The sequence below is a fragment of the Scardinius erythrophthalmus genome (genome assembly GCF_964197995.2).
Source record: "Scardinius erythrophthalmus genome assembly, chromosome: 5".
NCBI classification, from domain to species: Eukaryota; Metazoa; Chordata; class Actinopteri; order Cypriniformes; family Leuciscidae; genus Scardinius; species Scardinius erythrophthalmus.
In genome coordinates, this window is record NC_138225.1 from 20704525 (window position 1) to 20727837 (window position 23313).

The 23313-nt window shown below is 38.1% G+C and overlaps 1 pseudogene across 1 annotated transcript; it reads right to left on the reverse strand.

Moving 5' to 3' along the window:
• Positions 1-13309: 13309 nt before the first annotated feature.
• LOC308691048 (myosin-4-like) lies at positions 13310-22959 on the reverse strand (annotated as a pseudogene). The gene is made up of 33 exons (XR_014032241.1): positions 22939-22959; positions 21730-21948; positions 21492-21635; positions 21249-21405; positions 21115-21142; positions 20841-20943; positions 20583-20675; positions 20397-20460; positions 20205-20303; positions 20021-20124; positions 19800-19938; positions 19460-19578; positions 19214-19363; positions 18953-19123; positions 18560-18860; positions 18385-18449; positions 18194-18281; positions 17958-18075; positions 17752-17875; positions 17510-17646; positions 17166-17421; positions 16833-17075; positions 16550-16726; positions 16316-16461; positions 16136-16226; positions 15664-16053; positions 15462-15588; positions 15143-15261; positions 14866-15062; positions 14599-14782; positions 14328-14493; positions 13731-13855; positions 13310-13613 (listed from the first exon to the last, which is right to left on the reverse strand). The product of XR_014032241.1 is annotated as a myosin-4-like (transcript).
• Positions 22960-23313: the final 354 nt, after the last annotated feature.

Below are 23313 nucleotides of genomic sequence, written 5' to 3' on the forward strand. Positions count from 1 at the left end.
AATATTACAGTATTTACACTTTGCTGTAGGAGAAGCAATATCCTACCTGTTGGTTTCTCTGAAAATACGGACAATGGATGCCACTGTGTCCCTGCTGAGATTTGGCTGTACTCGTTCACCAGCCTCTCTGTATGATAGCCCGTGGTTTATGACATGGTCAATGATAGTAGCTCTTATTTGATCAGTTACCCTAGCTCTGGTCCTTCTTTGAGCACCACCACGCATTCTAACTCCTCTCCCTCTACCTTGCCCCACTCCTCTCCCTTGTCCTTGTCCTTGCCCCACTCCTCTCCCTTGTCCTTGCCCCACTCCTCTCCCTCTACCTTGCCCCACTCCTCTCCCTTGTCCTTGTCCCACTCCTCTCCCTTGTCCTTGCCCCACTCCTCTCCCTTGTCCTTGCCCCACTCCTCTCCCTTGTCCTTGCCCCACTCCTTTCCCTTCTCCTTGCCCCACTCCTCTCCCTTGTCCTTGCCCCACTCCTCTCCCTTGTCCTTGTCCCACTCCTCTCCCTTGTCCTTGTCCCACTCCTCTCCCTTGTCCTTGCCCCACTCCTCTCCCTTGTCCTTGCCCCACTCCTCTCCCTTGTCCTGGTACTCGTCTTCCTATCCCTTGTGCATGCATTTTTTTTTTTTTCTTTCTTTCTTTCTTTCTTTCTTTCTTTCTTTCTTTCTTTCTTTCTTTCTTTCTTTCTTTCTTTCTATTTTCTATATTGTTCCTTTTCCACACAAGATCAGCCCAAAGAGTCCTCTTTTAGAACATATGATCATGTGATTGAAAGAACCTCAACACCTGAGTGTGCTTCCTAGATGGGAATCAGCTGTGATTTATATTTGCATAACTTCAATAAGCTGTTTCTCATTAGCAATGGAACAAAATACAGGGAATATATTCGTGTTTCAATTCACAATGGCCCTCATTTATCAAAAGTGCGTACACAAAATTTCCAGCGTACACCCAAAACCACGGTGACTTTGAGATTTATCAATATGGACGTTGGCGTACGGCACGCTCAAATCCTACGCCAGCTCAGGAGGTGGTGTACGCACGTTTTGAGTGCGGGAATGCGCAGAAAAACAATTCCTAACACCACAAAACGCACTGACAAACTAAAAGATATAATATATTATGACCCACTGTAAAAAACAACAACAACATTGTAATTATAAACTTCAGTGTTTATTTTTGTGCAACATGGACTTTAATGTTTAATTTGTGTGAATTTGCCAAAGCATTTCAATTGTAGGCATATGTATTCCTTAAGTTGCGAGCCTGTGCGCTTTACCTGACGTTTCAAGCCTTGTTTATACTTTCGCCTGGCTCCGCAGCGCGAGTCTCCGCAGACTGCGCGCGCACCTCCCCAAACGGACGAGGCGCTTATACTCGACGCGCTCGCCGTTGTATTCTTTGAAACGATGGTTAGGCCAGGGTTAGGCCCGGCAGGTGTGCACGGACTGGGTTTAGTAATGAAAGGCTTTCAATGAACAAAAAAATAATTCAGACTGACAAAATAATAAAATGCCATTCTTCTTATTTTAAATAATAATAATAATACAAATAATAATAATAACGAAATTCTTCTTCTAAATAACAATAAACATCATTAATAATAAAAATCTAGAAATCAATTTTGTTTCTTTCCACTTCCCTGGTTTCGCTTTCTCTTTCTCAAAGAAGTTTCTCTTCTTTGCCGTCTTCCGTGTGTCCATGGCGTAAAATGAGGGCGTGGGGGAAGCGGAGACTTGAATATATAGGGGCGTGTTATTCTAATGACGATCGATTTCAGCCGCGGCATTTATCAAGGGCAGGTATTGCGTACACCAGAATTTCAAAGGTACGCACAGCTTCATAAATCAGGCGATGAGAAGAGTGTAAGCATAATCTTACGCCAATATATACGCCCATTTCTACGCAACATTGATAAATGAGGGCCACTATGAACAGCTGTTCACTTTGACTTTAGCCTGTAAGGTTAGGTTTAGAACATGGTGTTATCTGTTCTGACATACAGTGTTAAAGCATTGGTATATTTGGCAGTAAAAATCCATTGTTTTGGTCTTGTTTGAGCTTGTGTGTAAAAGAAGCTCAAACATTTTAAATTTGTGTTAATTGTATGCATTTTATTTTAAAGCAACAAGAAATGTGTTAATAGTATAGCTTACACAGACGGATGTAGTGCTAACTGTGTTAAGAGTTTTGTAAAATTGTTAAAAGTATTGAAAAATCTGTCACAGCAATCGTAAAAAACTGTAAACATGTTGAATATTTACGAAGAGAGCTGAAGAGGTCTCCTAAGGAGTAACAAGATGGCAGCAGAGAGGACGCGGTCACACACTTTTCAATGAAAATATGATGTATTGGGGTTAAATGATGAGTTGATCAAACGATAAAAAAGTTTAATCATCAAGGTATTCTTTTTGTAACCTACCTTTAAGAAATTTTACAGTAATTAAATGAAATTAAAGTAATAATTATATTTTTGGCGACTGGAAAAATGCAGCACTGCACCGGTGATGACTCCGGCCCTTCGGTCCACAGTTAGCAGGCTCTTGAATAGCACTATTGTGGTACTGACCACACCAAATATACAGTAGTGGCCAAAAGTGATGTGCAGAGGGTTTAAAAAAAAATAATTATTACCCTACAAGTTTGCTTAAACCATCAAATTATAAGGAAAATATTTTTATATTTATATTTTTTTAAATATGAGGGAAGAACAAAACACTAAACCTAGTGAAGGTATTTATCTGACAAAATTATTTCAAGTCACCTTTATTTCTACAGTGCTTTTTACAGTACAGATTGTTTCAAAGCAGATTTACAGAGATAACAGGAAAATAATGCAACAAAGTTAGTCTTGGCTGTACAGCAGCTCTAAAAGAAAATAGTGTCATTGTCCAGCTTAAGTAAGTTCAGTGTTGATTAATTTCTACCAGAAAGACTCGAGAGGCAAAATGCCTAAACAAGTATACATTTATTACAGTTTTTTTCAGTCGCTAACAAGCGTTTGTCCAATCAGTTGTCACATTTTCAAAACTCTAAACACAATTAGCACAGCATCAGCCTTTTGTGGCCATACCATTCACACATTTCTTGTCGTTTTCACACAATATGCAGTCAGTGAACACGTTTCCACAATGCTTACATTTTCTTAACAGACAAGCTATACCTCCCAACAAAATGATGGATTGTTTTTGTAGTATTTACAAATGTTAACACACAACATCCCACAATAGCAAAAACAATATTCCAAACCTTAGATACAGTATGGACTGCATTTATTTATTTACCATTTACATGAAACTTTTACCATTTTTGTAAATTTCATGATTTTAGCAAAATGTGATTTTGATTGCTAGCAAAATGTGTTGCTTTTGAACAATGTCATGAAGAAACAAGCTTTTCTTCCTGGAGTAATGATGCTGAAAATTCAGCTTTTCATCACATGAATAAATTTTACACAATTTATTACATGACATACATATTTTTAAACAGAAATCAGTTATTTCAAATTGTACTACTGTAATATTTCACAATATGAAAGTTTATAAAAACCTCTGCTTCTGCAATGATATCAGTTCAAAAACAATATATCAGTGAGAGAGTCAAGGAGCTACAACAATATGTCCAGGTATAGTGTATATTCAATTCAATGTCCAGTTCTATAAGCTTTGCACTTTGCAAGTAGGTAACCTACACAGCAATAGGTTACAGTACAGTATGGTATACAGTAAATGACATGATTTACATAAACTTTGTTTTGAGAGTTATGGAATTGGAGGCCAACAGGCCCCTCATGAATTCATATACATAGATGAGGCAGGATTCAATCTGGCCAAAAGGCGTCGACCTGGACAAAATGTAATGTGGAGGTGGAAGGTTTATGGCCATCAGCCACATGACCAGATGTCCCTCCTTGAAGCCATGGATGCTGGCTCCAAGGGTGGATCCGACATACCAAGCAGTTTTATCCCAGGTGCATCACCTTGGATGATATCAGATGTGATCTTGATGAAAACATGTGGCCTAACCCTGAAGATCGCAGAGATTAGATACAGTAATTTTATGGTTTTTTTTGCTGTTGTTTTTTTGTTCAGAATGCTCTTGTGTGTTTCATGGAAATTTTGTTCACTGTAAGCAATACTGTAAAACTTTTTCTGTTCTATCAAACCGTGTTTCTACTGTACCTCCTGTAGTAAACAGTAAAGGTATAAAAACTGATTTGCTTTTTACTGGAATGATTATGAATGTGAACAGTACTGTACATGTGGACAGTTCCCAACCAAGAATTTAGTGTAAAATGGTGGATTGCACGTTTTGCATGCAAATACCTGTAAAACTGAAACATAAAAGTCTATGCAGTTTTAGTAATGTCAACAATAGCCAGGATTTTGAAACCTGGTGTACTTTGATTGAGTGCATGTACCTTGTGAAGTGAAAACAAGTGTTATTCTTTGACAGAATAATCTTATTTTGAGTCAGATTTCCAGTGTTTTGGTAAAGTTAGTGTGTGCGCAGAGAAACATGTTTTCTGTTTTGAAATGAAGAGTTAGTATATATTTAACAAAATGTGTTTTTGAGAAGACAATTAACCATTTGGCCAATTGTGTTTTGTAGGTGTGAGTCTGTGTTAAGAGTTTAGAAAAAGTATCTTAAGTATGGGTAAGCGCTTGTTAGCGATTGAAAAAAACTGTAACAGCCCAGCAAGCAAATATTATTGGCGTAGGCCCTGTCCGTAGCTCGCAATCAGAGGGTACGGAATCTGCATTTCTTGCCAGAAGATGAAGGTGGAGCGCACCCTACCCCTGGGAGATATGGACAGGGACCATCCTGGACTGGTGGTGGTGGGAGAATGGAGGAGAAGGAACCATCCTGGTGGTGGTGGGGAGGATGGAGGTGAATGTAGGCGTCAGCATCTGCAAACTCAGAAGTTACTCAAGCTCAAACTGAGCAAGTACCGATCTTTTACACTACAAGTATTAGAACACGATTGGATAGATGAGAAGGTAATAAATGATGTAACAATTTAGTCTTCCTGGCAGAACTTGCGCTAAAGCTTTCATTTCCATTGTAAAAAATAATTAAATATCTATTTAGTAAATGTATCTATACAGCTGCTCTGGAGAAAACAGTGATGTCATCGTCCAGCTTAGTTCAGTTCGCATGTAATGGTGTCAATGCAGGCAGATCAGTAATTTTGTTGAATATTAAGTGACAAAAAAGGGCAAACTACAGCTACAGGTTTTAGAAAAACTAAAAAGATCACAGGAGGGGAAAAAATCATACATTGTCTGCAACATAGTCATTTATTAATATTTCGTTGTCCTCTCTTGTTTTTTCATGTGTTCATGATTTCTTTGTATGACAGCCTGGCTAAAAACTATGTCTGTACAATTTGGAATGTTTCATTGTGTTATCACAAATAAACAATTGACTCCAGGCACAACTACACAATACGCTTACAAAATCTTTAACACATTTTTAATACTATTTGAATAAAGGGTGAATCTGACAATTTTCCTTTCCACAGCATCAATAATAATTTCTGATAATGTTGCACAATGCAAAGCAATAAAAACCAAAAAAACAAATTTAAATATTAAAGTTTCAGGGCCCTATTTTAACGATATGAAACGCAAGTATCAAGCGCAAAACGCAATTAACTTTGTGGGTGGGTCTTGGGCGCTGTTGCTATTATACCGGCGGGATAAATGACTCTTGCGCCCGACGCAAATCTAAAATGGGTTGGTCTGAAGTAGCTTCATTATTCATAGGTGTGGTTTAGGCATAACGTGAAATAAACCAATCAGAGCGACATCTCACATTCCCTTTAAGAGCAGGCGCGCTTGTTCTATAGCGGATTGCTATTATAATGGCGGATTTGCCAGGCGCACACCAGCAGCGGTTCACAGCCGAGGAGACCGACGTTCTCGTCAGGGACGTAAAACACAGAGAAGTGACATTGGGGATGGAGAAACACACCCAAATTAACTTCGGTTAAACAGGCGTATGATAATGTTAATGTGTAAGCTAGATGTATGCTTTTATAATAAACTGTCTATCTATCTATCGTAATAATGTATGATTTGCAAAAATGAAAACTGCTGCTTCTGTGTAGATGAGAGAATCAAAGTGTATGCGCGTTGTGCACACGCTACATTGATTATGGCCAAGCATGCGCCCTTAAAATAGCATCTGAATAATATGCGCAATGCGCCACTGAATTTAAACTAGGTTTTTTCGGTCAGTGGTGGAATTGTTTTCTAAACCTGCAAAATAGCATCAGGGAACGTTTGCGCCGGAACACGCCTCCTCTTTGCGCTGAACCGCCCCCGGGAGCGCAAGTGTATTTCTTAGTTAACCGACGTGCGTCTGTGGAGGGAAAAGTCCACTGTGCGCGGGTGCAAAATAGGAATGATACATGCGTCGGTGTACAAAGTCAATTGCGCTGGGTGCAAGTTATGGCCCCCAGTATCTTAAAGGTCCCGTTGCATGCGATTCCATGTTTCAAACTTTAGTTAGTGTGTAATGTTGCTGTTAGAGCATAAATAATATCTGTAAAATTATAAAGCTCAAAGTTCAATGCCAAGCGAGATATTTTATTTAACAGAAGTTGACTACAAAAAACGGCTCGTTTGGACTACACCCCTCTACATCCTGCATTAGTGACATCACCAGAACCGTTTCTTGACTAACCTCCGCCCACAGGAATGCTCCCTCAACTCTACTGGCTACTTGCGCACTTCTTATAACTTAGCCTACTGTGTTTACTCAGCTCTTACGGTGATTTTCTGAAGTAAAACTGACGCTTCATCTTTTGTGTGATGTACAATAAACTTTATTAAACTCATCAGTACATGTTTGATCATCATTCAGACAGCAGACTTGTAGGCTATTAATAAATAATGGATACATAGCCTACAAGCAGATGACAAATACGTTATAATAACCGTAATTAAACTACTAAACCATACCTGTTTCATCTCTATACAGCACTCTGACTCTGTAGGCATTATTGTCCGACTCGAAATGAACGCCGTTACTGAGAGTTTCTGATATTATCATCATTCCATGAGATGAATTTTTCCTGACAGACTGAGCACGAGCTCATGAAGCTCCGCCCCCTGTGTCGTCCAGCAGCACCTCATTTGCATTTAAAGGGGACACACTGAAACGGCTCGTTTTTCTGAGCCCCAAAAAATGTCAATTTAAACATGCTGTAAAAAATGATCTGCTGGGTATTTTGAGCTCAAACTTCACATACACACTCTGGGGACATCAGAGACTTATTTTACATCTTGTGAAAAGGGGCATAGAACGGGACCTTTAATTAAATAATTTTATTTTAATTACATTAAATGATTGGTGTCATGCTTCAGTGACCTCACCCTTGCAGGCTCACTATTGGCTGATTCAGTGGTTGAGGGCGGCCATTTTGGGTTGACATCATTGTAGTCCATAGTTTGCAGCACTTAAGTCCCACTTCAGTCAGTACTTAAGAATCAGTCTAAGGCTTTACTGAAAGTTGCTTTTAGCTTCTTTATAAAAGTCTCCTACTCTTAGAGAAGTCCTACTTTTTACTAAGAATTTTTTTAACCTTAGGTCAAAGCTTAAGACTATTCTTAAGAGCATTTCTGAGAAGTTTTATAAATATGGGCCCAGGGAACGAGACACTGCGTCTCGTCGCTATGCCTCCGGGCTGCCTGCACAGTCCCTTCAGATGAAGAAGTGGATGACATGTTCTCTAGGCACCCTTTTAAACGTCATGGTCACACTAGTAGTGACGTCATGGCCAATACGATTGCAGTGATTATACAGAACTTCAGTCATCAGTCATGCTGGTGTTCCCCAAAGTGTCTCAGGACGCAGTGTCTCGTTCCCTGTTTTCAGGGAACAAGAGTTACAGTCGAACCCGAGACGTTTTTGAACGATGGTGCGCAGAGAGACGAATCCTTTCGTTCTTATGCTCTGTATCAGATGTTCTCTGCTTTCTGCAGGAACTATTAGATAAAGAGCCTTTTCAACAGTTAAAGTTCATCTCAGCTTGTCATGTGGGGCTGGATTCAGAAACAATAAGCCAGCACCCCTTAATACAGTAAGACGATTTATGAGGGGGCGAGACGGTTACTTCCAGTCACTAAGTCTCTGATCCCATCCTGGGATTTATCTGTGGTTCTGGATGTGCTCTTCCAGCCCCCTATTGAACTACATCAAAGCGGGTGAGTGAATTACACGCTTTGTCTGTACATTCTCACTGTATGCGGTTTTTAGTGGGTGGATCGAAAGTTACACTGAAAACTAATCCGGAGTTTGTTCCTAAAGTCAATGTGCAGAGGATGAGTAGAGCAGTCCGCTCTTCGTCTCTTGTGCTGACAATTATAAGGGGGGACACATTTAGTTTGACCACTCTCTAACTGAGTGGTAAATGCGATTGTAATGTGTCACAAAGTCGCAAAAATTTAAGCTCTAAATTAAAGATTCAAGCTCACTGTTCAAGGGTGTTTCTATTTTGGACATTTGTGCTGCAGCGAGCTGGGCATCACCGCAAACATTTGCAAGATATTATAGACTGGATGTGACTGAGCCATCTCTGGCTCATTCAGTGCTTGGTGTGGGAGAGTTGTGTGATTAGTACTCCACACGTGTCATTCACTCATATTTTTGTATTTCAGAAAAAAACCTTGTTGCTTGCTTATTATAGGGTATTATATTATAAATGCATGCATTATATTATAAATTAATTAAATTATATTATATTAAATATATTAATTATAATAAATATATATATATATATACAATATATTATAATAGAATAGAATAGAATAGAATGAAAATGATAAATGTTATATGTTACAGATAGCTTTTTCCAGGTATTATATTTACTTTTTAGATCTCTGAAATGTGCTAACTGGAAGGCTAGTTCACAGAATAAGTCAATAACATCAGTCCAGGGTGGAAACTTTTCAGTAAACCTGAGAGTTAAAATTTATGAAACCTTTTGAACTTTTATGAAACCTTTAAAAGTTCAAATTTGGATTCAAGACACTCTTGATACTCAGCACTCTTGTGATGCAAATAATTATGGGGCGCCCTTTGTAAAGAGGCTCACGCTTAAAATAACAGCAACATTTTGTCACATTTAGCTTCAAACAATGTTTAAAAAACTGGTATGAATTTTTGACGGTCACTTTTTACCACATTTACAACAATATTTGTCAACTTAGAGATATTTTAAATAGTTAAATCTAAATATTAAATGTTACACCTAAATGTTAAATATTAAATCTAAATGCTAAATATAAATCTTAAATGTTAAATCTAAATCTAAATGTTAAATCTAAATGTTAAATCTAAATCTAAATCTAAATGTTAAATCTAAATGTTAAATCTAAATATTAAATCTAAATCTAAATGTTAAATCTAAATGTTAAATGTTAAATATAAATCTAAATGTTAAATATAAATATTAAATCTAAATCTAAATCTAAATGTTAAATCTAAATGTTAAATCTAAATCTAAATGTTAAATCTAAATCTAAATCTAAATGTTGAATCTAAATGTTTCGGGTGAAACTAAATATTTAACTAATATGCAAATTCAAAAGGCCGGTAAGCGGAAGTGCCAAAATAAAAGCTTGAGGTGGTCAGTGTGTGTTTATAGCATGGTTTATAGTGTCAAATAACGAATAAAAACCATCTCATAATAATAACTATAATATAACGATAATAACTACCTAAAATAATAAACACGTTTGGAGAAACTGTAGAGTTTCGTCAGAGCCCGTCTACAGAGAGCCTGCCCACTCCCTATTAAGCTCTATTGTACCGAATTTTGGTTGTAGTACCACCAGAGTTCCACTGGGGGCGATCGCCATGAGTGCAAAATGAATGGGAGTCAATGGGGCTAGACGGCTAAATGTGTCTCTTTCACCCGATTGCCGTTGATAAATCTTAAATCTGATTGTAGATTTTGCAAGCTCAACATGGGTTTTAGGTCGAAAGTTGAATGAACAAGTACTTATGTCCTTTCGATTTCTTACAGGTTGAGTTGTTGTTGCCCATAACACGCTAGCATTCTGCTAATGAACGCTGATTGGTCAGCGAAGGACTGATTACGACCAGAGATACCGCTTGATGGCATCGTGTCATCCGCAGCGGGACCAGAAACAAACAAAACACAAACTCTTCCAGCAAGTGTGTTTACCTGTGTCAGCTGTGTTGTCGATGCCTCGAGTGAAAAGAAAGTGCAGAGCGCGAACGCAACAGAGTGACTGAAGGATTGCCGTTAAGCAGTATCTCTGGTCGTACATGTATATGACGTCATTGACACTTTAAAATACTTTTTAAAGCAAATAAGTGACTCAAAAAAAGTCTAACACCCAGCAATGTGTAATTTACTTGCATCTCCTTTCGAATACAACATTCAAATTACTAGACAAAAAATTATATCCTGAGAAAAGTGGATTTTTATTGGTATAGCGCCATAGACCTCCATTCATTCTGCACTCGTCCTGTGAGCGCCCTCATATGGAATCAGAGAGGAACTGCAACCAGTTCAGAAGCCGGAAGTGTACTGAGAGTGAAACTTCTCGCCATATTAGACATTCTCTGGTTTCGTGATGAGAGTAATGACATGACATTCAGTCAAAGTGAGCCCCCTAGTGGCCATAGCTTATGACTACAGGTCATAAGTCCCGCACTTTTCATAAAAGTGACACTAGCCTACTCTTCAAATAAAGTTTCTCCAAACGTGTTTATTATTTTAGGTAGTTATTATCACGATGATCCATGTCCAAGAGTCCATTTCCTCGGATGAGATGTTTTTTATTCGTTATTTGACACTATAAACATGCTATAAACACACACTGACCACCTCGAGCTTTTATTTTGGCACTTCCTGTTACCGGCATTTTGAATTTGCATAGCCTATTAGTTAAATATTTAGTTTCACCCGAAACATTTAGATTCAACATTTAGATTTAGATTTAACATTTAGATTTAAATTCAACATTTAAATTTAGATTTAGATTTAACCTTTAGATTTAACATTTAGATTTAGATTTAACATTTAGATGTAACATTTAGATTTAACATTTAGATTTAGATTTAACATTTAACATTTAGATTTAACATTTAGATTTATATTTAATATTTATATTTAACATTTAGATTTAGATTTAGCATTTAGATTTAACATTTAGATTTATATTTAGATTTAACATTTAGATTTATATTTAGCATTTAGATTTAACATTTAACATTTAGGTGTAACATTTAATATTTAGATTTAACTATTTAAAATACTATTTAAGTTGACAAATATTGTTGTAAATGTGGTAAAAAGTGACGTCAAAAATTCATACCAGTTTTTTAAACATTGTTTGAAGCTAAATGTGACAAAATGTTGCTGTTATTTTCAGCGTGAGTCGCTTTACAAACGGCGCCCCATAAATAATAAGGTGTTGTAATAGTGTATCTTGTTGAAAAATCACACAAAGGCTAATTATTTGCTGAAATAAACAGATTTATTAAGAAATGTACTTTTACAATAAACATTCATATTATATGACTTCAGCAAATGCTCCTTTCAAGTGTTAAAGATTCATTCTTCTTTGGCCTGGGAAAGAAGGAAGAGTTAAATATTAGTCTAATTAACAAAAATGTTCTTCACTTTACATAATGAAGAGAATACAGATGTGTAAATGTCATACAGGATATGTAACATCAGCAAAATGCAATTATTATAGTTCCACTACTACTTCTAAGAGGTAGTTCATGTATTTGGATAAACAAGTTGAATAAATAATGCAAAAAAAAAAAAAACTCATCTACTTAGTCTAACCTTTCCAGAATCACGGCTCTTGGCTCTGAGCTTGTTGACCTGAGACTCAGAAATGTCAGCACGCTCCTCAGCCTCCTCAAGCTCATGCTGCACCTTCCTCAACTTGGACAGGTGAACATTGCCTTGCTCCTCCTAAAGTTTATATATATATATATATATATATATATATGGTTCATGTATCACGTTTCATCAAATTAGAATTCCAATATAAATAATTACAGTGTCAAAATGTTCTATTAGATTTACATACCGCCTCTTCAGCCTGCCTCTTGTAGACTTTGACCTTCAGCTGCAGTTTGTCAACCAAATCCTGGAGTCTGGTGACGTTCTTCTTGTCCTCTTCAGTCTTAAAAAAAATACATGTTTACAAAATTAAGCATTGATCCTTTACTAAAAATAGGCATTGTCAGTACATACACTATTATAGACTCTTTTGTCTGAACAAACTTGTGAGGAATATGGTCATACCTGATAAGTGAGCTCTTTCACTCTCCTCTCATATTTGCGGACACCTTTAACAGCATCAGCTCCACGTCTCTGCTCAGCTTCAACTTCAGCCTCAAGCTCACGGACCTAAAGAACATATTATTTTTATTCAAACAAATCATAATATAACATACTTCACCTTGCCCATATCATAACTATAAAGAGGCTTACTCTGGACTCCAACTTCTGGAGTTGTTTCTTTCCTCCTTTCATGGCCAGATTCTCAGCCTCATCCAGACGGTGCTGCAGGTCCTTCACTGTGACCTCCAGATTCTTCTTCATCCTCTCAAGGTGAGAGCTGGTGTCCTGCTCCTTCTTCAGCTCTTCTGCCATCATTGCAGCCTTTTGCATTAATACAGAAAGTCATTAGATCCACATTTTTTACGTAAAATATATGTAAGCGCCTTATGAAACATTTGGCAGCTACTCTTTCTCACATCAGTGATGGCCTTCTTGGCCTTCTCCTCTGCATTTCTGGCTTCCTGTACAATGTCATCAACTTCACTCTGGACCTGAACAAGGTCAGCCTCAAGCTTCTTCTTGGTGTTCAGGAGACTTGTGTTCTACAAAATGGAAAGCAACAGTTTGAACATTTTGAATGATGCTCTCAATTCCCTTAATTTCAGGGAAACAATATGCCCTTACCTGAGAGTGCAGCAGCCCAGCACGCTCACTGATATCCACCAGCTCTTGTTCAGCCACTTTGCGGCCTCTCTCTGTCTGCTCCAGAGCAGCTCTCAGCTCCTCAATCTCAGACTGCATCAGAGTGTTTCTGCGCTCCACCATGGCCACTTGCTCCTTCATGTCTTCCTGTCCTCTCTGGGCATCATCAAGGTGCAGTTGGGCATCCTGAACATAACAATAGCTGTAGAATGAGCTTCCGATGTGATTTCTGCTTGGCTGTACTTACCATATGTTAGATTATTAAAAAAATATATGAATACATCCCAAAGGCAAAAAGAAGAATTCCTATGCATACCTTGAGTTGTCCCTGAACGTTCCTGAGCTGTTTCTGGGCCTCAGCAGCCTGGCGATTGGCGTGACTCAGCTGAATCTCCATCTCATTAAGGTCTCCCTCCATCTTCTTCTTGATTCTCAGGGCATCATTCCTGCTCCTGACTTCAGAGTCCAGAGTGCCCTGCATGGATTCAATGACTCTCTGGCTGTTCCTCTTGATCTGCTCCATCTCCTCATCCTTCTCTGCAAGCTTCCTGTCAATCTCTCCCTTGATCTGGTTTAGCTCAAGCTGGACTCGAAGAATCTTGGACTCTTCATGCTCCAGTGTACCCTATGAAAAATAAAACAACATTTAAATATAAGAATGAAAATATACACAGTGTATTGATGAATACAACACTGTATGATGGTTCTAGCAAGAATTCCATATTGATCTCCAGATACTCACTTCAGCCTCTTCCAGGGCGGTCTGAATCTCTGCCTTCTCAGTCTCCACTGTCTTCTTGGCCTTTTCCAGTTCATGGATGCTCTTACCAGTCTCACCTATCTGCTCTGTCAGATCTGAAATCTCCTCTATAGAGAGAAAAACATATAACATGTATCATAATGCACATTCATTAATAATATGTGCTTACTTTTTAATGCTCACTGAGAATTAGAACATGTAAAGGGATAGTTCACCCAAAAATGAAAATGTTATCATTAATTAATTACTCTCCCTCATGTCATTACAAACCTGTAAGACTTTTGTTCATCTTTGGAACACAAATGAAGATCTTTTTGATGAAATTTGAAAGCTTTCTGTCCCTCCATAGACAGCTACACAATTGATTCTTTGACGCTTCAAAAAGGTCATAAAACTAATCCATATGAATTGAGCTCTCAGATTTCATAAAAAAGATCTTAATTTGTGTTTCGAATATGAACAAAAGTTTCACGAGTTTGGAACGACATGAGGGTCAGTAATTAGTCAAAGAATTTTCAAAAAGAATTTGGGTGAAAAATCCCTTTACGTTTTTTTCTAATTTAACGGTTTCATTCTTACGCTGCAGATTCTTGTTCTCTCTCTTGAGGGTCTCCAGCTGATCCAGGCTCTCCTCATAGGAGTTCTTCATCTTGAACAGTTCAGTGCTGAGTGAACGAGCCTCTTTCTGGGCACCTTCCAGCTCGGCCTGACCTTCCTCATATTTCTGCTTCCATTCTGCCAGGACCTTTGGTGGAGATATTTTAGGATAGAGTTTGTTTAAAAAATGTTGAACAAAGCCCATTCCAGCAATACTTTACAAAGAGAATATAATATGACTAAAACTGTTTACCTTGTCGAAGTTCCTCTGCTTCTTGTCAAGGTTGGCAGCCAAACCATTGGCTCTCTCCACGTCGATCATGAGGTCCTCCACCTCACCCTGGAGTCTCTGTTTGGTCTTCTCCAGAGATGCACATTTGGAGTTTACGGCCTCAATTTGTTCCTCTGCCTCTTGCAGACGCTGAGCCAGCTTCTTCCTGTTGAGTAATACACATTATTTTGAATTCTAATCTATAAAATAGCTGTGAGAGTTAGGAGTATTATACAATAATATACATACTTGGACTCTTCAAGCTCCTCTGTGCGCTGGATGGCATCAGTTTCATATTTGGTTCTCCACTGAGCAACCTCACTGTTGGCCTTTGACATTCCCCGCTGCAGCTCAGCCTTTGCCTCCTGCTCTTCCTCAAACTGCTCACGGAGCAGGTCACAGTCATGACGGGCAGATTGCACAGCATGGGCCAGTGCGTTCTTAGCCTAAGGGACAAAGTCACATAATATTACTGTATTATTGTCTCTACAGTAAAGTAATTCATGAATTGATTATGCTGTATTACCTTAACCTCCTCTTCAATAAGCCTCTTAAGCTCCTCAATTTGCTGAGTGAAAGCTTGTTTGCCTCTGGTGAGCTGAGAAACCAGAGCCTCCTTCTCCTCCAGCTGACGGCCAAACTCACCTGTATAGATTTAGATTCACTGTGTCAGATTGTGCTGTCTTTATCAGTTACTATCAAAACAAACTCCTTGAAAGCAGAATGTAAATAAGTGTTTTCTTCTGATAAGACTGTCAGAAATTCAGTGCTATATATAATCTTAATACACCACACTCAGTTACTGTTGGAATACTATTAATTTATTCATGATTTTCATTAGTTACCATTTTCAGTTTGAAGTCTTGCTCTTTGAGCACTGAGGTCATTTAACTGGCGAATGTTCTCATCATTCTTGGATTTTATTTCACTAAGTTGGTCCTCAAGTGTGCGGCACATCTTCTCAAGATTAGCCTGCAAATACAAAAGTCATTAGATAATTGAAAAACTTCAACATGTTATGTATTCTTTAAACATAAAATTTCCTACTTTTCCTTTGGAAACAGCTTCCATGTTGCTGGAAAGATCGTCAATCTCCATTTTGAATTCACTCTTCTCTTTCTCAAGCTTCTGCTTGACACGCTGCAGGTTGTCGATTTGCTCTCCCAGCTCGGCCACGCTGTCTGCCTGCTTCTTGCGGAGGGCAGCAGCAGTAGCTTCATGCTGGAGGGTGGACTCTTCAAGATCACGACGCAACTTCTGGAATTCAGCTTCACGCTTCTTATTCATCTCGATCTGAGCAGCAGTGGCTCCTCCAGCCTCCTCAAGCCTCTCACTGATCTCCTCAAGTTCCCTGGAGAGATCAGCTCTCTGCTTCTCAACCTTGGCACGAGCAGCGCGCTCAGCCTCGATCTCTTCCTCCAGTTCCTCAATGCGGGCCTATGGTGGTAAGTAGTTAATTAGATTTTTGGATATCTGTATTTGATCATAATGATGTAATGTTTGAAAAATCTCAAAATACCTGAAGCTCCTTGATTTTCTTCTGGAGTTGAGCACCTAGAGATTGTTCATCTTCAATCTTGCTGAGCAGCTGACTTATTTCAAAGTCTTTCCTGTTCAACAATAAGTAGTTGTAAAAAAAAAAAACATAACACAACAATAAAAAAATTAAAAGTTTTCAAAGATTTCCTGCTTTAATTACTTTTTTATTTTCTCATCAGATTGCTGCTTGTCATTCTCCAGGTCCATGATGGACTCTTGGGATAATTTCAGGTCTCCTTCAAGCTTTCTCTTGGTTCTCTCCAGGTCCATGCGGAGCTTCTTCTCTTGTTCAAGGGAACCCTCAAGCTACAGGACAATGATATATAAAATATGTTCACAGCAGAAAACAGTTGATTTGATGAATTAATATAATTCATTTACATAATCAACTCACATCATCAACTTGCTGCTCAAGCTTTGTCTTGGATTTGGTCAGGGTGTTGACTTTGTCCTCCTCGGCCTGAAGATCATCCAGTGTCTGCTGATGTGCCTCTTGGAGGGCTTTCTTCTCCTTCGTAACCTTAGCAATGCTCTCATCCTGAGCTGCCATTTCCTCAGTCAAGTTCTTGACCTGTAGGATTTTTTGTTCCAAATAAGCTTAAATATTACAATTCATATTCTATATCAATATATAAAACAGAGATTAAATCTAATCTTAAACCAACTCAATCTCTAACCTTATTCTCAGTGGCATGTTTCTCCTTCTCCACTTTAGCCAAGGTGAGCTCCAAGTCATCAATGTCTTTCTTCAGCTCAGAGCACTCGTCCTCCAGTTTCCTCTTCTTGGCTGTCAGTTCAGCATTGATTTCTTCCTCATCCTCCAGTCTCTCAGTTGTCTCTTTGAGTTTAGCTTCAAGCTGGATTTTGCTTTTAATCAGACCCTCACACCTCTCCTCAGCATCTGAGAGATTCTCAGAGTCCTGTTTGTAAAATAGATTGCTATTTCATTGGAAACAACCTTGCTCATTTTTAATGTAGCCAAAATTCAGTTAATTATAAAATATACTCACAGATGCTACTTGCAGCTGCAGATCATTTTTCTCTTGCAACAGTGCTACCATCTTCTCTTCAAGCTCCTTCTTTTTGGCTTCAGCCTTAACCAAAGCCTCTTTGCATTTTGCATAGTCCTCTTTCATGTTTGCCAGCTCCTTCTCAGTCTCTGCACTCTGAAGCAGAGGCTTAATCTTGTAATAAACCTTCATCCATGGCCAGTGTTTGACATTCATGAATGAACGGATGTTGTATTGGATGGTGTAAATCGCCTCCCTGTGAATAATTCATCATTAAATGGCATAATCATCATTAAGTTTGCACAGTTATCATTGATGTCATCTTTACTCATGACAATAATCACCTCCTCTCCATCATTTTCACATACTCCCTCCTCATCAGGTAACCACGGCAGAGAGCCTGAGTCATTGTGACCAGAGTAGCCAGTTTCTCATCACGCATCTCCTCAAGAACACCCAAAAGACCAGCTTTGAAGAACACCTGAATTTATGTAAAACAGTAAATCAAAAAATATTGATTTAACCTGTATAAGCTAAATGACCATGATCACTGAATCTTTGAAATTTGTAAAGCTAAATAGTGAACCTTTGTATGTCCAAATCTGTAGTCGTCATGATTAATGTCGATGGATCCCAGGAGTTTCTCACTGGCCTTCTTGTTATCCATAAACTGTCCATCTGGGATAACAGCGGCATTCAGCACCTTGTATCTGTGGAAAATGTATCAAAATACTTCTTATCTTTTAATTAGGAGCCTCCTAGGAAATGTTGTTTTCATGTGGTCCCATTTACCTCTGCTTAAAGTCACCATATTGGATTCTGCTGGGGAAGCCCTTTGTGCAGATTCTGATGCCCTCCAGAACACCGTTACACCTCAGCTGGTGGATAACCAGGAAGTTCTCCATGAGACCTAAAACGAACAGTCTACACCATGAACTTGGTAAATTAACTTCATCATATATATTGACAACCAAAATATCTGTACGTTTTTTTTTTTTTATATATATATATATATATATATACTTTACCTGGAGTCTTGGACTCATTAGGAATCAGGCAACGCACAAAGTGAGGGTGAGTGCTCCTCAAGTTGGTCATGAGTTTGCCCAAGTTCTCCTGTGGAGAATAGAAAAAGGTTGGCATGCTTTGTTTTTTTTTTTTTGTTTTTTTTTTTTTCTAAAATGAAGCAATAATACTGTGATGTCATCTCTATACATACCCTGAACTGGGAGGACACAGTCTGCATGGAGCCACCCTTCTTCTTGCCTCCCTTTTTAGAAGTATCTATTGAGATAAAAATACAAAGGAAACTAGAAGTTGCAAAAATAAATGCAAACAAAAGGAAGAAAGTTTAAAACTGAATCAAAGTTTTGTTAAATAGATTTTTTCTTTACCCTCAACAACAGGTGGGTAGAGAGTAGCCAGCAGTTTGACAGAAGACTTCTGGTACAGCTGCAGAACAGAATCATTCAGTGGATCCTTGTTCTTGTCCAACCAGCCAGTGATATTGTAGTCCACAGTTCCAGCGTAGTGAACCAGGGAGAAGTGGGCTTCAGCCTTGCCTTTGGCAGGCTTTGGTTTCTCGAAAGCTTTGTTCTTGCCAAGATGCTGATCATATAGCTTGTTCTTGAAGGAAGTGTCTGAAGCCTTGGGGAACATGCACTCCTCTTCAAGGATGGAGAAGATACCCATGGGCTGTTTATAAAAGAATGTTGTTTATTATCAAAAATAGGAGATTTTGAGAATAGGATCAATGGAAATTAATAAATTCATAAACCATTGATAACCTTCTCAATGAGCTCAATGCAAGAAGCCAAGTCCATGCCGAAGTCAATGAACTCCCAAACAATGCCCTCCTTCTTGTACTCCTCTTGCTCCAGCACAAACATGGTGTGGTTGAAAAACTGTTGCAGTTTCTCATTGGTGAAGTTGATGCACAGCTGCTCCATGCTGTTGTACTGGAGGACAAAAAAAAATGACAGAAACATTTACTACCTTCTGAATGTCATTCATTTTGACATAAAAAGAGATAAAAGAATCATTCTTACATCAAAGATCTCAAAGCCAGCAATATCCAGCACACCAATGTAGAAATTTCTTTGTTGTTTTGTGTCCAACATCTGGTTGATACGAATGACCATCCACAAGAACATCCTCTCATAGATAGATTTGGCCAAGGCGCTAACAGAGTTGTACACCTGTAAGTAGAATAGAGTGAATATTTTATTCTGCTTCTGCAATAATTAGCCAGAATTTTAGGTTAAACACATGGCATGCTGGAAATGTTACTATACCTGTGGTACGGTCTGGCCTTTGGTCACATACTCATTTCCGACCTTGACTCTGGGGTAGCACAAACCCTTCAGCATATCAGCAGAGTTCAAACCCAGAAGGTAGGCGATTTTGTCAGCCTCTGTTAAATACATTAATTAAATTATCTTTGCTCTATAGAGTCTTTTATGTAAAATTATAATAAATCAGGCACTAGGTTCTTTCCCTTTCATTTTAAGATTTATTGATATGCACGCAACTTCTAGTTTATATTTACACTAAACATTTTACACACAGTTTCTGTTGTCAGCAAAGTCGGTGCAATGGTTACTATTTTAAAGCCCAGGATAACACAAGTCTCACCCTCTGTGCCATCAGGCTCAGCCTGCTCCTCACGCTGCTTCTGCTTGAACTTCATGTTACCATGATGAAGCACCGCTCCAGTGAACTTGTAGATGCACATTTTCTCCTCACTTGAGAAACCAAGAATGTCAATAGCATCCTGTAAATTACAGAGAATAATAAAATATATAATTTGCCATATTTAAATAGAATATGTCAATATTCAAATAGCAATGACTCACATCAGTAGCATCCAGCTCAGCTTTATCATCAATGCTGGCCACTGTGATCTGACCCTGACTGCACATGGGGAAGTCATAGGGGTTGGTGGTGATGAGTGACATTTCTGTAAAATACACAGCATTTATGAAAGAGCATCTTACAACATTATTTGAAACATTGAATTAATGAAATATGTGCACCTACCAATAATCTCAGGCTTATGGTTGGTCATCATCTGGAAGAAGATGTGGTAGCCTCTCTCATCTGGAAGCTGGAATGACACTCTAGACTTCTCCAGCAGATCTGTTGAGAGAATGTAGTTGAGTCACAATCATCTGAAGAGTGACAGACAAAGACAACTGTTCAGGATGGATCAATGAAATCATGTCCACCTACATGTCTCAATGTCAGCACTAGCCAGTTTTCCAGTGGCGCCGAAATGAATTCTGATGAATTTACCCTGTTTAAATCATAATAGTATAATACATAGATAATTATTATAATCTCTTTATAGAAAACTCTGTACAGTAAAATTGAACACAACTGACCATCTGTACTGTAAATAAACAGTGGTTAACTTACAAAACGAGAGGAGTTGTCATTTCTCACAGTCTTGGCATTACCATAAGCCTCAAGCAGAGGGTTGGCAGCAATGATCTGGTCCTCAAGAGAGCCCTGTGAGGTTTGAAGGGTTTTCATTTATTTTCAATTGTTTTTCTATTTCATGACTAAACACAATTTATAGGCATTTCTCAAATTCACATATCGTATAGTTTGTGAGATGAGTGTAAATCATCATCTTTTAAAATATTATATATGACATAGTTTTGTATCTCATACCTTTATTTTACTGGACTCTTTCTTGACACCTGACACTGCAACTGTGGCAAAGTACTGGATGACACGTTTCGTGTTCACAGTCTTTCCAGCACCAGATTCTCCACTGGTTTATAAGAGATTAGAAGACAGAAGTTTGAAAGACATGTAGACTTTTCAAAGTATATTCAATCTTTGTTCAATCTTAAATTCTATTTTGTAAATATCTCCATAAATTTTCAATCTATGTTATACTTTGAATTTTTGTCATGGTCTGAAATGAAATGAAAATACTTACGTAATCAGGACAGACTGGTTTTCTCTATCTGTTGATTGAAATTTGTAAAATATCCGGTAAATATTTATTATATTAACAGCAACATCTACTTCATGTTAATTAATTCTGTAGAATTTAATTCCATAATGTCTTACCACACTGCATGAACTGATATGCGTTGTCAGAGACAGAGAAGATGTGGGGTGGGGCCTCCATACGCTTTTTGCCTCTGTAGGCAGCCACCACTTCTGCATCATACACTGGGAGCCACTTGTAGGGGTTCACAGTTGCGCAGAAGAGTCCAGAGTAGGTCTGAAATGAGCAGAGACATGGTCAGAGTCCAACAACACAGAAAAAAAAAAGAACTTAAATGCTTTTTATGTCGTTTCAGAACTTACGTAGATCATCCATGCAGCATAACGCTCTTTGAGGTTATACAGCACAGAGGCTTCATTGAGATGGGTCATCATGGCCATGTCCTCAATCTTGTCATACTTGGGAGGATTCATTGGGTAGACATCTTCTTCCTTAGCAACTCTCTCCTATAAATTTGATAAATTAGATATTAGATATAAAAGAAAACAATGTAATAAGTAATTTAATGAGCATCTACATGAAATGGAAATTCAAATTTACCTCCTTAGTGTCAAGCAAAACAACTGTGACTTTGCCACCGTCTTTGCTCTTGATTGTTCCCTTGAGGTACAACTCTTTGGCATCAGCCACATAGCAGGCAGTCTTGGCATCAAACGGTTTGGCCTGAGCCTCCATTCTCTCCCTCTCAGGCTTACGAAGGTAAATGGCAGCTTTGCCATAAATCTCCATCTCCGCGTCTGTACTCATGGTGGCGGCTTACTAAAGAGAGAAAATATCAACTTATCCATTACAAATTTCATAAATATTCAACAAAGGCAAGACACACAAAATATAAAACACATGAATTGTGTTAGGAAAGAGGCATATTCCTAAGTGTAGGCTTACTCATGAATACAGACACATAAAACAATACTAGATAAACATTTAAATAGCAAGAAAGAAGCAGGTAAGGGGCCCATTAATTGCAAAAAATGTCGATTGAATATGTCTTTCTGGTGATGAAATTGAAATGCTGGTGTCAGGGGATGGCACATACAGTACAATATGAATTGTAGCGTATATGAAGTTTCAGGACAACAGAGATTTTCACTGCCGACTATGAGTCTCGCTTGTGGTCTCTCTCCCTGAGTGCATCCTCCTGCTACGAGTATGTATGAAACAGACAAATATTTCCTGACAAATATTAAGAAATTTCTTTCACAGATTTGGTTTCATTATATTAACTTTTCTAATGATTTATATTTATGCAAATCTCATGATGGATTATGATAGCAACACTGCATCCCAAGTTTGAATTTAATCAGACCATCAGTTCTGTAGTTTGAACCAATTTCATGTTTTGCTCTATTATAGCATCATCAATTGGCCCTTTCCTGCTTCTGTTCTGTTTCCTCAGACTGAGTCTGCACATAAATGTGTCAAATGTCCTCTGCATTTGGGCCAAATTTGTATAACTTTCCCACAAGGGGTTCTATGGGCTCTCATAGACTCAAAAGTGGTAGAAGAAAAACATAATACAATACAACATAATAAAAGCGAATACAATAGTTGGTATATTTGGCACCAAAATAAAGGGTCAATGGGACCCCTTCCTTAAATTCATCTTACTAATAAATTTTAAACACATTTCTTTGTAAATAAATTACATAGGTTTTTAAAAACAGCATGCTTCACCAGTTTTCGTCTATAATACAGACTATAACAACTGTTTTCCTCTACCTTAATCCACACACTGAATCATAAACTCACTTGCCTTTTGTCCTTGAGACCAGATGAAATGTTAACTTTTTTAACTGTGGATAAAAAAATAAAATAAAAAAAATAAAAAAAAATACAACGTATTAATATAAATAAAAAACACAATTACTTTGAGTGCAGACGCATAAGTGATGATGTTAAATTCCTTTCAGTCACAGTCAGCACAGGCTCTTACCACTTGATGGAACTTCTGAGGTCTCTTCTCTTCTCTGCATCTCTTCTGGTCTACCCTCTTGGCTTTTATAGAAGTTGATCATGCACACTAAGCAGAATCTATACATGGGCAACCTCACATATTTTGATATGAGCTTTCTGGACCCATTTTATAAGAAATGTATGGACAAACTGACAGACATCCTACCTGAT